Here is a 15,831-nt window from a genome sequence, read left to right as displayed (position 1 = left end):
TAATTAGTGTGCACAGCTCTGCAGTCCAGATACAATATATATAGAGAGAAAGAGAGGCTGGGAAACTCTATCTTGCACTTACTTAGTGACTGCAGATACCTGGAGCCAAGCGATAGCCTCCTCATTTGCTGAAAAGGTGATTAAACTGCCACTTAGTCTCTAGAGGGGACACTCCTTGGTAATGTGCAGCATTGTTTGGGTCCTTCCGCAAATTCATAACGGGTTTACACTGAGGCCCCAGCAATGAAGGTTGGGTGCACAGAGGTCCTGGCTTGTCCTGAACCTGTTTAGCAAGGACCACTCTCCCAATAGTTGCTCAAAGACTGCTATTCGACAGAGGGGGTTTATCACAAGCAACTTGTTATTGACTTCTCCTTTTCCCTATTCCTTGATCCAAAGGATGTCTGCTGGTAGATCTTGCTGGGAAGTTTTCTCCATTGGGGCGCCGAGATGGAAGGTGGGCAGTATATGGATTGAACATGTCATTATGGAGCGGTAAGTGAGGTTCAAAACGCATGGTTTAAATCAGCTTGTAGGTTTTGGACAGTCAACAGATGTGTAGGGGAGTGGTGTTTGCGAGGAAAGGAAGCTAGGCGAGGGGGGTTGAGATAGGGCAAGAACTGAGGTCCGGACTGTTGTTGCAGCAGGAGGCTGGATAAGGTGTACGTCCAGCTCAGGATTTCAGATACTAGCTATATAGAGAGAGGGAGAATGACTGGATAAAAAGTGTGCACAGCTCTGTGATCCAGATACTAGACAAATAGAAGGAGGAAAGGAGATTGATAAAGGATGTGGAACGTTCTGGTCTCCACTTACTAGATATATAGAGAGAAGGAGTGAATGAGGCTGGATAAGGAGTGTGCACAGCTCTGGGCTCTATTTCCTATATATAGAGAGACAGATAGAGGGGAGGAGTGAGGATAGTTAACAAATGTGCACAGCTCTTGGCTCCAGATAGTAGATACAGAGAGGGAGGGAGGGAGGCTGGTTAAGGAGTGTGAACTATGAACACTACATACTGCATATATAGAGGGAGGGGGATGCTGCATAAGGTGTGCGCACAGCTCTGCTCTCTGGATACTAGGTATAGAGAGGAAGGGATGCTGGATAAGGCGGTTGTAGAACTCCGGGCTTCAGATTCTTCATAATTAGAGGGAGTGGGGGAGGCTGCATAAGGAATGTGCACAGCTCTGAGCTCCAGATACTAGATATATGGATGGAGGGAGGCAGTCTTGAGAAGGAGTATGTGCATCTCTGGGCTCCAGCGATACGATACATAGCGGCATCTAGAGAGGCTGGATAAGGAGTGTGCACAGGTCTGGCCTGCAGATACTAGATGTATAGAGAGAGGGATGGGAGGAATGGATCATGAGGGAGACATTATAAAGATTGTGCGCAACTCTGGTATCCTGATAATAGACAGAGAGAGGGAGATAAGGAGGTTGGATCAGGAGTGTATTTAGCTCTGGGCTCCAGATACCTGATATATAGATGGAATGGGGCTGGATAAGTAGTGTTTGGAGCTCTAGAACCAGATACTAAGTATATAGAGGGATGGAGGGAGTCGGATAAGGGATGTGTACAGCTCTGGGTTCCAGTAACTAGATATATAGAGGAAAGGAAGGAGCCTGGATATGGAGCATGTGTAGCACTGGCATTCCACTGCTAGATATATAGAGGGAGGGAGGGAGCCTGGATAAGGCAAGTGCACACTTTTGGACTCGTAATATTAGCTATATAGAGGGATGAAGGCTGGAAATGGAGTGCTCAGCTCTGGCCTCCCGCTACTCGATATGTAGAGGGAAGGAGGGAGTCTGGATAAGGAAAGTGAACAGTTCTGGACTCACAATACTAGATCTATAGAGGGAGGGCAGCTGGATAAGGAATCTGTACAGCCAGACTTTAATAGTTAATGATATTAAAGGTAAATGGTTAATTATGTTAAAGGTAAATAGTTGAAGGGCTTTGTTTAATTAAGGATCGGAATTGAATATAAAGTGAACCTGCTGGACAAAGTGCGGTTGCTGAACAGAAGGCAAAGCTATGTAATGCGGTATTCTTTGAATAAACGGAGCAGGCAGGAAAGAATCTGCAACGAGCTTCATTCTTCACTGTTTGTCCTGGATCCATTTGACGTAGCAGCAGAGGATGGTTGCTTAAAGCTGAAGATTGGAAAGTGAATTTTCTTCAGCTATATGTTTGTAATCTGGATTACTTCCGAGACGAATGTCTGAATCCAAGCGTAAAGTGTCAGGATATGATTCCTACTGATACTCTCTGAATATGAACCTTATGACCAATGGAAAAATGACTTAGATATGTGGACACAGAGAGTAAACAAAAGAAAGCCTTGCCTCTGTCAATCCAGCAAAAGCAAGATAGGGTGCAAAGTATTTTGTGAGCTGGATCTTGGCCATTTGCACACTGAGGCAGGTTTCAAACGTCTATTAAGCTTGATGGACACAATTTCTCAGAAAGCTGATCTATTAAACACATTCCAGCCATGGTCAGATTGTGATAAGTAGAGAAATATAGATGGGCTTATCATAGAGAATGTATTGTATAATGTAATGCACAATATAACAGAGCGCATAAATTCAAATTGGACATTCCTTGTTCAGTGCATGTTTTTAAACTGTTTGGTTGTGCTAAATTGTCACACATGGTTTAGGCTCCTCGTGTTAACTGGAGTGAGATTCTCAGACAGAGACACAAGTTTGGATCAGATGTCTGATGCTTAAACAAAACCCTGAGAAAACAGTCATTTCCATCAGCATTCATGGTAAAAGTGGGAAATTCGGCGGTGTCACAGAGGATGGAATACTGAATGGTTGCTGCATTTCGAAATTGTTCAGATACGGGGCGCTGGTGCCAATACAGTGGAGTAATCACAGACAAAGGTCATGAGGACGCATATATTTTTGGCAGATCTGACAGACAATAAGAATAGAGTAACAACAACGCACGAATGAACCCCAGGAATGCCCACCGAATTTGGAGCTGCTGTTTCAGATGTGATTCAAAATATCATTATGTAGTAAACTGTCCAAAATGGAACAACACCGATTTCGAGGCGTTACTTGACAAAGAAGTGGAAGATAATGATCGTGATCAGGTTGAGGGAATTGTACTGGTCTGAAGACATTTCACTCCGGTTATTCGTTTACTAGTTGACGATTAATTTAATTGCACCATGTTGGAGAGTTGTTATTCATCTGCAGTATGTGGAGCAGATTGGTTGAAATGCTGTTTAGATTTGTTAGGTAGTAAGGACTGAAGTACGGTCAGAGAGGATGAAAGTTCTACTTGCTTCAGGGTCGGAGATGACAACACATTAAAGGGTGGTGATTCCATGCAAAATATCTAGAGCAAGCCACTTTTTATATGTTATATCCAGCGCGATAACTTGCTGCTGAGAAAACATTTCATGAAAAAGGCCAAATTAAATTGAACATAAAACATGATAAAGCACCAGATCCAGCGCAGCCACATTTCTAGTTGGACTGAGAACATACTGATCAAGGAATTTTCCGTGGACACATTTCAGAAATTCGTCACCCTACTTACCCGTTTTGTACCTCAACTCTAAACAAATAAGTTCTGTCCTTTCCCCTTCAAGGACACCCTCCCCTTTCAACACTGCAATGTCTTCCCTAATCAGTACTGTCACTCCACCTCTTTTTTTTTCTCCTTCCCAATCTGTACATCATTGCACATTATGCAATCAGGCCTCACTATGTTTAAGCCACGTTTCCGTTATTGCCATTACATCTTACTCCCTTACTACCATTTGTGCGTGTAGCTCACCAACCTTATTCAGCACACTTTGCATATACACTCATGCATTGTAATCCAGTCTTTACATTCCTCGTAGTCTCTGTCAATCTATGCCCATCGGATACGGAACTATTCCATTCTTTGGTACTGTTTAACACTATCACAGTATGCACCTTATTCGGATTTTCGACTTTTATATGCTGGTGCCAATCCCCTTGCCAATTTAGTTTATACACTCCACAAGCATACCGGTGAATCTCCCCATGAGGACATTGTACCTTGTCCTGCTGATCCACAACCTGTCTCTTTTGAATAGGTGCCTCCTGCCCAGATCTGGTCCAATGCCCGAAGAATCTGAAGCCCGACCTCCACCGCCATGCTTCAAGGCATGCACTGATCCTCTCTATCTTCCTAGTTCTACTCTCGCTAGCGCGTAGTATGTACCTCTTTATCTCCCTCCCGAGTTCCTGAATATCTGACTGAAGGATCTCAATGCATGCCATTTCTGTGCTACCGGTCGCAAATGGAGGAGTTCGCAGAGACAGGAAGGGTTGCAAAGGCTGGAGGGGTTTTAAGAAACATGGAAAATCCAGGGGCTGGAGGATGCTACAGAGATAGGGAGTGTTTTCGGGGCTGGGGGAGGCGAAAGGCAATAGCGTGGGTTGTAATGCTGCAGGAGGTTACAGCGATAGAGAAGTATGTAGTCGCTGGAGGAGGGTAGAGAGTTAGAGAGGCTTGTAACGGTTGGATGATGTTACTAAGACAGGTGTGTTGTAGGAGTTGAAAGACGTTACAGAGGTAGGACGGGCTGTAGGAGCCATATGAGTATACAGTGTCAGGGAGTATGGGAGAGACTGCAGGGGTTTACAGGGATAGGGATGTTTGTAGGCGCTGAAGGAGGTTGCAAACGTAAGGAGACGTGTAGGGGTTGGAGGTGGTAACAGAGATATGGAGGTCTGTCATCCAGTAAGAGATGACACGGAAAGCGAGTGCTGTAGAGGCTGGAGGAGGTTACAGAGATAGGGAGGGTTGTAAAAGCTGGAGGAGTTTACCATGATAGGGAGTATTGTAAAGGCTGGAAGCGTTTGCAGAGTGAGGGATGTTTGTGGGCAGTAGAATGTTACAGTTATAAGGAGTGCTGTAGGGGTTGGAGGCGGTTACAGAGATAGGGAAGGTGGTAGGGTCTGGGAGACGTTACAGAGCATTAGAGGATTGTAGAAGCTGGAGGAGTATACTATGATAGGGAGTATGTGAGAGTCTGGAGAGGATTATAGAGATAGGGAAGTTCGAAAGAGCTGGAGGATTTTAAATAGATAGGGAGGATTGCATATACTGCAGCCTTTTCCTCCTGCAGAATGTGGGAGGTAAGGGTCGCCAAGAGTGTCCCTGCTGACTGCATCTGTGGGAAGTGCACCCAACTCCAGCTCCTTGAGAACCGCGTTAGGGAACTGGAGCTGGAGCTGGATGAACTTCGGATCATTCGGGAGGCGGAGGAGGTTATTGAGAGGAGTTATGGGGAGGTAGTCACACCTCAGGTAAAAGAAGTAGGTAGATGGGTTACCGTCAGGGGAAGGAGAGGGAACCAGCAGGCAGTGCAGGGATCCCCTGTGGCCGTTTCCCTCAACAACAGGTATACCGTTTTGGATACTGTTGCGGGGGACGACTTACCAGGGGTAAGCAATGGGGTACAGATATCTGGCACAGAGTCTGTCCCTGTTGCTCAGAAGGGAAGGGGGAAGAGGAGCAGAACATTAGTCATTGGGGACTCCATAGTTAGGGGAACAGATAGGAGGTTCTGTGGGAACGAGAGAGACTCACGGTTGGTATGTTGCCTCCCAGGTGCCAGGGTTCGTGATGTCTCGGATCGTGTTTTTGGGATCCTTAATGGGGAGGGGGAGCAGCCCCAAGTCGTGGTCCACATAGGCACCAACGACATAGGTAGGAAGAGAGATGGGGATTTAAGACAGACATTTAGGGAGCTAGGGTGGAAGCTTAGAGCGAGAACAAAGAGAGTTGTTATCTCTGGGTTGTTGCCCGTGCCACGTGATAGCGAAGCGAGGAATAGGGAGAGAGAGGAGTTGAACACGTGGCTGCAGGGATGGTGCAGGAGGGAGGGTTTTGGTTTCCTGGATAATTGGGGATCTTTCTGGGGAAGGTGGGACCTCTACAAACAGGATGGTCTTCACCTGAACCAGAGGGGTACCAATATCCTGGGGGGGAGGTTTGCTAGTGCTCTTCGGGGGGGTTTAAACTAATTCAGCACGGGAATGGGAACCTAAATTGTAGTGCCAGTGTACAGGATGTTGAGAGGAGTGAGGTCAGGGATATGGTTAGAAGGACGCAAGAGGGCACTGGCAAGCAAGAACCTGGTTTAAAGTGTGTCTATTTCAACGCTAGGAGCATCCGGAATAAGGTGGGTGAGCTTGCAGCATGGGTTGGTACCTGGGATCTCGATGTAGTGGCCATTTCGGAGACATGGGTAGAGCAGGGGCAGGAATGGATGTTGCAGATTCCGGGATTTAGATGTTTCAGTAAGAACAGAGAAGATGGTAAAAGAGGGGGGGGGAGTGGCATTGTTAATCAAGGAGAGTATTACAGCGACAGAAAGGACGTTTGAGGACTCGGCTACTGAGGTAGTATGGGCTGAGGTTAGAAACAGGAGAGGTGAGGTTACCCTGTTGGGAGTCTTTTATAGACCTCCGAATAGTTCCAGAGATGTAGAGGAAAGGATAGCGAAGATGATTCTCGACAGGGGTGAGAGTAACAGGGTAGTTGTTATGGGGGACTTTAACTTTCCAAATATCGACTGGAAATACTATAGTTCGAGTACCTTAGATGGGTCAGTTTTTGTCCAGTGTGTGCAGGAGGGTTTTCTGACACAGTATGTAGACAGGCCAACCAGGGGCCATGCCACATTGGATTTGGTACTGGGAAATGAACCCGGCCAGGTGTTAGATTTAGATGTAGGTGAGCACTTTGGTGATAGTGATCACAATTCGGTTAGGTTTACCTTAGCGATGGGCAGGGACAGGTATATACCGCAGGGCAAGAATTATAACTGGGGGAAAGGAAATTATGATGCGATTAGGCAAGATTTAGGATGCGGAGGATGGGGAAGGAAACTGCAGGGGATGGGAACAATCGAAATGTGGAGCTTATTCAAGGAGCAGCTACTGCGTGTCCTTGATAAGTATGTACCTGTGAGGCAGGGAGGAAGTTGTCGTGCGAGGGAGCCGTGGTTTACTAAAGAAGTTGAAGCGCTTGTCAAGAGGAAGAAGAAGGCTTATGTTAGGATGAGACGTGAAGGCTCAGTTCGGGCGCTTGAGAGCTACAAGCTAGCCAGGAAGGATCTAAAGAGAGAGCTAAGAAGGGCAAGGAGAGGACACGAGAAGTCATTGGTGGATCGGATCAGGGAAAACCCTAAGGCTTTCTATAGGTATATCAGGAATAAAAGAATGACTAGAGTTAGATTAGGGCCAATCAAGGATAGTAGTGGGAAGTTGTGTGTGGAATCAGAGGAGATAGGGGAAGTGTTAAATGAATATTTTGCGTCAGTATTTACAGTAGAGAAAGAAAATGTTGTTGAGAATACTGAGATTCAGGCTACGAGGCTAGATGGGATTGAGGTTCACAAGGAGGAGGTGTTAGCAATTTTGGAAAGTGTGAAAATAGATAAGTCCCCTGGGCCAGATGGGATTTATCCTCGGATTCTCTGGGAAGCTAGGGAGGAGATTGCAGAGCCTTTGTCCTTGATCTTTATGTCGTCATTGTCGACAGGAATAGTGCCGGAAGACTGGAGGATTGCAAATGTTGTCCCCTTGTTCAAGAAGGGGAGTAGAGACAGCCCTGGTAATTATAGACCTGTGAGCCTTACTTCGGTTGTGGGTAAAATGTTGGAAAAGGTTATAAGAGACAGGATTTATAATCATCTTGAAAAGAATAAGTACATTAGAGATAGTCAGCACGGTTTTGTGATGGGTAGGTCGTGCCTCACAAACCTTATTGAGTTTTTCGAGAAGGTGACCAAACAGGTGGATGAGGGTAAAGCAGTGGATGTGGTGTATATGGATTTCAGTAAGGCGTTTGATAAGGTTCCCCACGGTAGGCTATTGCAGAAAATACGCAAGTATGGGGTTGAAGGTGATTTAGAGCTTTGGATCAGAAATTGGCTAGCTGAAAGAAGACAGAGGGTGGTGGTTGATGGCAAATGTTCATCCTGGAGTTTAGTTACTAGTGGTGTACCGCAAGGATCTGTTTTGGGGCCACTGCTGTTTGTCATTTTTATAAATGACCTGGAAGAGGGTGTAGAAGGGTGGGTTAGTAAATTTGCAGATGACACTAAGGTCGGTGGAGTTGTGGATAGTGCCGAAGGATGTTGTCGGGTACAGAGAGACATAGATAGGCTGCAGAGCTGGGCTGAGAGATGGCAAATGGAGTTTAATGCGGAAAAGTGTGAGGTGATTCACTTTGGAAGGAGTAACAGGAATGCAGAGTACTGGGCTAATGGGAGGATTCTTGGTACTGTAGATGAACAGAGAGATCTTGGTGTCCAGGTGCATAAATCCCTGAAGGTTGCTAACCAGGTTAATAGGGCTGTTAAGAAGGCATATGGTGTGTTAGCTTTTATTAGTAGGGGGGTCGAGTTTCGGAGCCACGAGGTCATGCTGCAGCTGTACAAAACTCTGGTGAGACCGCACCTGGAGTATTGCGTGCAGTTCTGGTCACCGCATTATAGGAAGGATGTGGAAGCTATGGAAAGGGTGCAGAGGAGATTTACTAGGATGTTGCCTGGTATGGAGGGAAGGTCTTACGAGGTAAGGCTGAGGGACTTGAGGTTGTTTTCGTTGGAGAGAAGGAGGAGGAGAGGTGACTTAATAGAGACATATAAGATAATCAGAGGGTTAGATAGGGTGGATAGTGAGCGTCTTTTTCCTCGGATGGTGATGGCAAACACGAGGGGACATAGCTTCAAGTTGAGGGGTGATAGATATCGGACAGATGTGAGAGGTAGTTTCTTTACTCAGAGAGTAGTAAGGGCGTGGAACGCCCTGCCTGCAGCAGTAGTAGATTCGCCAACTTTAAGGGCATTTAAGTGGACATTGGATAGACACATGGATGAAAATGGAATAGTGTAGGTCAGATGGTTTCACAGGTCGGCGCAACATCGAGGGCCGAAGGGCCTGTACTGCGCTGTAATGTTCTAATCTAATCTAATCTAGAAACGGAAGGGTGTTGGACTGGAGGAGGTTACAGAGAGTTGGAGTGTTGAAGTGGCTGGAGGATGTTACAGAGAAATGGAGTGTCGTAGGGGATGGAAGTGGTTACAGGCTTATGGAGGAATGTACAGGATGGAGAATGTTATGGAGATAGTAAATAGTGTTTACATTGGATGAGGTTCGAGGGATATGTGGTGTTGAATGGGCTGGAGGAGGTTGCCAGAATGGGGAGGGTTGTCCTGGCTGGAGGAGGTTAGAGAGGTAGGTCAGGTTGTAGTGTCTGACGAACGTTATAGAGATAGGGAGCGTTGGTGGCGGATAGAGGATGTTACAGAGACAGGGTGCGTTGCAGTGGTCACAGGAGCTTGCAGTCATAGGGATGTTTGTCGGGCCACAGAGAGTGAGAATTGAAGCGGCAATAGGAGTGCACAGGAAGATGGAGTGTTGCAGAGACTAGAAGATGTAATATAAATATGGAGGGTGTAGGTGGAGAGGGCTTGAGGAGTTTAAATAAAGTGGGAATTTTGAAAGGACCAGAGAAGTTTCAAGAGCTAGGGAGGGGTGTAGGAGCTGGAGGAGTTTACAAAGGCAGGGATGTTTTTTGAACTGAAGGAGTTTACATAAATAGGGAGTGGTGTAAGGAATGGTGGATGTTACAGAAAAAAGGAAGGGTTGCAGTGGTCGGAGGAGGTTACAATCATAGGGAGCATTGTAGTACTGGAAAAAGGCTGCACAGCGAGTGGGAATTGAAGGGGATATCGGAGGGAACAGAGATCTGGAGCGTTGTAGTTCTGGACAATATTGCAGAGATAGAGAGGGTTTCAGAGACTGGAGGAGTGATTTTTTCTTATTCATTCATGGTATGCGCGCATCGCTGGCTAGGCCAGCATTTATTGCCCATCACGAATTGCGATTCTTGAACTGCTGCAGTCCATGTGGGGTAGGTACACCCACAGTGGTGTTAGGAAGGGAGTTCCAAGATTTTGACTATGCAGCAGTGAAGGAACGGCAATATCGTTCCAAGTCAGGATGGTGTGTGACTTGGAGGGGAACTTGCAGTTGGTGATTTTCCCAGGCATTTGCTGCCCTTGTCCATCTAGGTGGTAGAGGTCGCGGGGTTAGAAAGTGCTGTCAAGGTTATACAGGGTTGTAGGGTCTGAGGAAGGTGACAGCACAGGAAGGATTGCAGGGTCTGGAGATATTACAGTGATTGAGAGACTTGTATCACTTCTGAAGTTTACACAGAAAGGGACTTCTGATAGAACGAGGTGAGTTTATAGAGGTAGGGAGGGGTGTCGGACCTGGAGGTACATACAGAGAAAGGGAGTTTTTTTCGCGCTGGAGGAGTTTGCAGGAATAGGCAGAGGTGTAGGGGCTGGAGGAAGTTAGAGAGACAACAAGGGTAGTAGTGGCCAGAGGAGGTTCCAATCATCGCGAGATTTGTAGGCCTGGAGGAGGTTACACAATCAGCGAGAATTGAAGAGACTGTCAGAGGCTACAGAGATGTGGAGGCTTGTGGTGCTGGGCAAGATTGCAGGGAAAGGAAGGGTTGCAGTGGCCGTGGAACGTTATAGCGATACGGATGGTTGTACAGGCTAAGGAGGTTCCCAAGGCAGGAAGGATTACAGGAGCTGGAAGCTGTTACAGAGATAGGGAGTGTTGAAGGGACTTGAGGAGTTTATAGTGATAAAATGCGTTATAGACTCTTTAATAGGTTGCATAGATAGGGAGGGTAGTAGTTGCTCGCGGATGTTACAGAAGTAAGAAGCGTGATAGGGGCTGGAGGAGATTGTGGTGAATGGCGGATTGTCGAGGCTGGAAGAGTTTGCCGAGCATGGAATTATTCTAGAGGCTGATGGAAGTTACAACCACAGGGAGCTTTGTAGGGACTGGAGCATGTTACACATATAGGGATGGGTGGAGGGCCCGGAGGATCTTACAGAAGTAGGGAGGGTTGTAGTGCTGTGGGAGGATACATAGAAAAGGAGGGCTTACGTGGTGTAGGAGGTTTCAGTGATAGTGAGGGATATCGGGGTTGGAGGAAGTTGCAGATAAACTGAAGGTAGTAGAGTGTGCCGGTCGTTATGGTAATAAGAAGGGTTGAAGGGTCTGGAGGAGTTACAAAGATAGGGAGGGTTCTCGTGCCTGAAGGATGTTACAGAGGTAAGGATTGTGTCGGCCTGGATATGATAGAAGATTATGCGGATTATGAAGAGAACTGGGTATGGTTGATGGAGGGAAACATTTTCCTGCTGGTGGAGGATTCAAGGCCAATGGGACAGACCCGCCAATCAGGAGTGAATTTAAGAAACTGTTCTTTGCACACAGGATGGCAGGTTTGTGAAACTGTCTTCCAGAAAAATGCAATGAATACTGGTGTTCAATTAATCATTTTAAATCTGAGCTGGATGGATTTTTGATCGCCAAGGGAACTAAGTGGTATGGGGAACTGTGTTCGGATACCAGACAGTTCTGATTGCACTGAATAGCAGAACAGGCTCAAGAGGCTGAAAGGCTTCCTGGTGTTTCTATATATATCAGTATTCATCACACTAAACAGAGCAGGTTGGCTCCGGTTATTCTGTATATTGAATGATTTTCATTCATTTTTGGATGTATTTGCAGACTCACGGTAGATGTGCCTGCCATCCAGGATTATCACAATAACACCAACATCTTCATCTACCCGCTTCTAACCTTCAATTCTCCTCCACATACGGGAAATGGTTCCACTACACAACGGGGTAAATGGATACTGGTTTGTTCGTGTGCGTTTGTGAGATTGCGAGTGTGTGCATGCGTGTGTGAGAGCAAGAGAGAAAGAGAGCACGGGTTTGAGCATGAGTGCCTGTCTGAAAGTGTACATATATGAGTGTGAATGTGTGTGTGAGTGCGTGTCTCCGAGAGTGTGTGTACAGATTGTGCATGTGTGTGTAATAGGGAGTGTATGTTTGTGTGTGAGTGTATGTTTGTGAGTGTATAGATTGTGAATATGTGTGTGAGAGATAGTTTATGTTTGTGTGTCAGTGTATGTTTCTGTGTGACGGAGTGTGTGTATGTGTGTGTATGTGAGGCTATGTTTTTGTGTGAGTGACTATGTGTATGTGAGTGTATGTTTTTGTGTGAGTGACTATGTGTATATGAGTGCATGTTTGCGTATGGATGACTGTGTGTATGTGAGTGTATGCTTATGTGTGTGTTATGTTTTCACAAGCACTACTGTGCAAAATTATGATTTTTTTTATTCCACCAGCTGGAAACATTTTTTTTAAATGGAACTGATAAAAAGTGACTGCTAGCAGGTAAAATTGCCACTGCAATTAGCATCACAACTCCATTGCATCAGGTGGAGACGAATTGTCTGACCAGTCCCTCCAGAAACAATGCCCTGGGAATATGGAGTGAATTAATTATCCATTCCCCATTAACAAGACATTAAAGTCAATCCCTTTGGAATTGAGTTGCAAAAGGGAATACACACTAAGCCATAATGTTGAATGAGTGGGCAATGGGCAATGAGGCCGCATGATGTGCTTGTTTAAGTGACTTTTTTCTCACTGTAGAAACCAGACAAGCAACTAGACACCAGCTAGGTAAGGCCCATGTGGGATCTCTCTCTCTCTCTCCCTCTTTCTGTCCCTCTTTCATTCTCCTTCTCTCTCAACCTGATCCAGCTTACAAGCTTCGAACCCTGCCTGCTGACAATACCCATCTCGGTCAATCATTGCTGCAGATCGGCACCCGGTGACTGAACTGTCTCTGTCGCTGTTCTCCAGGAAAATCCGAAACTTGTGGTGTGGGCGGGTCTGGGGGGAGTGGGGTGGGATACAGAGTGGAGGTGCAGTAGGGGTGATGCACAGTGAAATATGCAAGGGAAGCTGAGACAATCTGGAAGGCAGATCAGAGATAGACAGGTTAAGGCAAAAGTGAACAATGAAAGGCTGTATTGCATCTGTTCTAACGCAAGGAGTCTTACTAGCAAGGGAAATGAATTGAGGGCGTCGTTTTACAAATGGAAATTTGTTATTATTGCTATCACAGCAAGATGGTGGAGGGAAGGGCAGCTCAATATTACGGGTATAGAACCTTCAGGCGTGACCGGCGAGGGTGTTAATGAGGAGGTGGTGTTGCACTGTTGATCAAGTAGTCAATCACTGCTGGAAGGAGGGATGATATCTTGGAATGTTGCTCAAATGAGGCCAAATGGATAGAAGTTCAAAACAAAAATAGGGCAATCACTTGGCTGGGAGTGCACTACAGGCTTCCAAACAGTCAGGGAGAGATAGAGGAGCAGATGTGCAGGCAAATCACAGAGAGGTTTACAAAGAATGGGGCAATAATAGTAGAGGATTTCAACTTCCTCAATATCAACTGGGATAGTCATAATGCAAAAAGATTAAAGGGGGCAGAATTCGTAAATTGCATACAGGAGAGCTTTTGGAGTCAGCACGGAGAAATGCCGACAAGAGAAGGGGCGGAACTGGACCTAATCCGAGGGAATGAAGCCGGACAAGTGGTACAAGTGTCAGTGGGGGAGCATTTCTGGGATCATGACCATAACTCTGCACGATTTAAGTTATTTATGAAAAAAGACAAAGAGGGACAGAAATTAAAATTCCTGAATTGGGGGAAGGCTGATTTCAATATGATAAAACAGTATCTGGCAGAAGTACACTTGGAACAGCTACTTGTAAGAAAGTTTACATCAGACGAATGGGAGTCATTCAAAAAGGAAATAGTGATAGCTCAGGACCCACATGTTCCAATAAAGATGAAGGGTCGGACCAACTAGCCTAGGGAACCCTGGGTGCCAAGAGAGATAGAAGGTTGGATAAGGAAGAAAAAGGAGGCTTATGGCAGATTCCAAGCCTGCAAAAAGCGGAGGCTCGAGAGAAGTTTAGAGAGTGTAGGGGGTACTTATAGAAGTAATAAGAAGTGCGAAGAGTGGGCAAAAACAACACTGGCGGGCAAGATAAAGGAAAATCCCAAGGCCTTTTATAAGTATATTAAGGGCAAGAGGATAACCAGGGAAAGAGTAGGGCCCATTAGGGATCAGAGTGGCAATCTGTGTGTGGAGCTGGAGACATAGGTGGGATTTTAGATGGTTACTTTTCCTCTGTGTTCACTATGGAGAAGGACGATGTAGGTGAAGAGATCGGGGGTCTTGGGGGGCGGCGCTTGGTGGGGGAGATATACTTGAACAAATTACCATTGAAATGGAGGAAGTATTTTCTGTTTCAGCGGGCTTAAAATTGGATAAATCCTCAGGCCCAGATGAGATGTATCCCAGGCTGTTATGTGAGGCAAGGGTGGAGATATCACGGGCTCTGAAACAAATTTGCAAGTCCTCTATTGCCACCAGAGGACTGGAGGATAGCGAATGTGAGACCATTATTAGGCCAGTGAGTCTCACATCAGTGGTTGTGAAACTATGGGAAAAAAATCTGAGGGACAGAATTAATCTCCACTTGGATAGGCAACGAGTAATCAAGGATAGCTCGCATGATTTGGTCAGGGGGACTTCGTGCCTAACCTACATGATTGAATTTTTAGAGGAGGTGACTAGATGTATAGGTGAGGGTAAAGCAGTTGATGTTGTCTCCCTGTACTTCAGTAAGGCTTTTGATAAAGTCCCACATGGAAGATTGGGTAAGAAGGTCAGAACCAAAGTGATCCAGGGCAATTTGGCAAATTGGATCCAAAGTTGGCTTCGTGGAAGGAGGCAGAGGATGATAGTCGAGGGTTGTTCCTGCGAGTGGAAGACTGCGTCCAGTGCTGCAAGGTAGGAATCGGTGCTGGGACCCTTGCTGCTTGTAGTGTACAATAATAACTTAGATGTGGATAAAGGAGGTATGATCAGTAAGTTCGCAGATGACACGAATGGTGTCGTAAATAGTGAGGAGGAAAGCTTGAGCTTACAGGATGATATAGATGGGCTGGTAAAATGGGCAGAGCAGTGGCAAATGGAATTTAATCCTGAGAAGTGTGAAGTGATGCTTTTTGGGAGGACTAACAAGGCAAGTTAATATACAATGGGTAGCAGGACCCTAGGAAGTACAGAGGGTCAGAGGGACCTTGTATACTTGTCCTTAGATCACTGAAGGCAGAAGCACAACAAGATAATGTGGTTAAGAAGGCTTATGGGATACTTGTCTTTATTAGCTGAGACATAGAATATAAGAGCAGGGAAGTTATGATGGAGCTGCATAAAAGACAAGTTTGCCCACAGCTGGAGTACTGTGTACAGTTCTGGTCACCACACTATCGGAAGGATGTGATTGTAATGGAGAGGGTGCAAAGGAGATTCACCAGGATGTTGCCTGTGCTGGAGCATTTCAGCTATGAAAAGAGTCTGAAAAGACAAGTGTTATTTTTCGTACTGCACAGGAGGCTGGTGGGGGGGTGGGGGTGGGAGAGGTGGGAGGGGGAGCCTGAATAAGATATACAAAATTATGAGGGGCATTGATAGGATAGATAGGAATCAACTTTTTCCCCCTTAGCCAGGGGGCACAGATTTAAAGTAAGGGGAAGGCGTTTTAGTGGGGATTTGAGGGGGGTTGGAATCTGGAATATAATGTCTGAAGGTATGGTAGAGGCAGCAGCCCTCACAGTACTTAAGAAATATTTAGATGAGCACTTGAAACGCCATAGCAGACAAGGCTAAGAGCCAAGTGCTGGAAAATGGAATTAGAATAAATAGGTGCTTTACACGAATGGCCTGTTACTGTGCTGTATATGTCTATGGCTCTATGGCACTATACTATCCACATCTGCAAGCTAGAAGCCTCAGGATTACCAAGTTCATCCGGGAAGAGCACTAAGTCTCCAAACCAGGACA

This window comes from Heterodontus francisci, chromosome 21 (assembly GCF_036365525.1).
Source record: "Heterodontus francisci isolate sHetFra1 chromosome 21, sHetFra1.hap1, whole genome shotgun sequence".
NCBI classification, from domain to species: Eukaryota; Metazoa; Chordata; class Chondrichthyes; order Heterodontiformes; family Heterodontidae; genus Heterodontus; species Heterodontus francisci.
Note: the sequence above shows the minus strand (reverse complement) of the source record.